Below are 1612 nucleotides of genomic sequence, written 5' to 3' on the forward strand. Positions count from 1 at the left end.
TTTTCTTCTTGTTATTCTATACCAATGTGTACAATTCTATTACGTAGCAATGTTTTTCTTGTTATTTTATACAAATGTGCACAATCTTGTTTTGTTAAAGATTTTTGGACGCATTGATTTGTTTTATTGTTGTCTTTGTTGTTGTTGTTGTTGTTGTTGTTGTTGTTGTTGTTGTTGTATTACTTTAGTTAATTAAATGATTCCTGGTATGTGCCACTATCTAGCTGGGGGCGAATGTTGAGTTGCTTTCGGCCCTAGATGATGGGCCTCATCTTAGATGTTGCCTTAAATGTTGCCTTCTGCAACAATAATACTATACAGAATATCTTAATCAGGAATTAACCAGAAAATTCTCTTGGATGCATATATAAAGTGCCATGTGGAAATTGTGATGAATTTTATGTTGGGCAGACTGGTAAGGATCTTTCTGTTAGACTTAAGCAACATAAATATAGTATAAGAACGGCACAAGAATCAAATGCCTTGTTTAATCACGTTAAAAACTATGATCATTGTATTGACTGGAGTAATGCCATCTCAGTTATTAACTCTGACTCTATTACCACGAGAAATATCATTGAATCTTCTTTTATTAAATACACAAAGAATTATAATCTTAATATTAGTGATGGTCTATACAAATTAGATAACTTTATTGTTGATAGAATTTGCAAAATGATAAGTTTATGATACACTCGTTGTCTGTCTTGGACAACCACATGTTTACCATATGGCGTCCTAGCTACGTCTCTTCGATGTATATCAACTGACTGTTATATTTCTCTCTTGTGTCTCCCCTGATGATGTGATTATTACACAAAAGTGCACTTGGGAACTTATCGTGTTTCATTTTCCATGTGGACTCATAGGAATATATATACACATGTACATATTCTTACCTTGCTTGCCTTTATCCATTCTCGGCGCTACTCCGTGTGTGTGTGTGTGTGTGTGTGTGTGTGTGTGTGTGTGTGTGTGTCTGTCTGTCTGTCTGTCTGTCTATCTGCATACGTATCTTCTGCATATCGTGGAAAGCAACTGAGGGTTGGGAAATGGGGGGGTTGGAAATCTTCCCCTTCTGTATTACTTTTCAAATGAAGGAACAGAGGAAGGAGCCCAGCTAAGTTTCACTCTAGGATTCATTCACTTATTCCTGACGCTACCTTCTTCTTGCGGGAAATGGCAAACAAATATGAAAAATAGAGTATGAAAGAAAAAGGCAGTGGGCAGGTGCTATGTGTTCTGTGTCCTTGATAACCATTTGATCTGACTCATTCAGATAAGGTCCAAAACGCCAGTTGTGAAGACGTACAAAGGATAATAGAACGGTGTACGTACGTACGTACGTAGTGTGAGTATCTTGACTGATAGAAAGTATTGAAAGCGGCAGGAAGTAGTGAGATATTGTATTGTGCTTCGTACAAGACTGGCGGGCGACTCCGTCCTTCGTGCTGTGCTACACACAGTCTGGTGATTGTCGGGATGTGTAGCCATAATGTTTGATCTTATGACCATTAGTGATACATCATGTGATGTTTACTATCACAACATCGGCTTCTTCCTCCTCCTCCAGGAGAGTGGCAATCAGGTGGCGGTTATTGTGGTAGCCCGG

The sequence above is a fragment of the Panulirus ornatus genome, chromosome 43 (assembly GCF_036320965.1).
Source record: "Panulirus ornatus isolate Po-2019 chromosome 43, ASM3632096v1, whole genome shotgun sequence".
In the NCBI taxonomy this organism is placed as follows: Eukaryota; Metazoa; Arthropoda; class Malacostraca; order Decapoda; family Palinuridae; genus Panulirus; species Panulirus ornatus.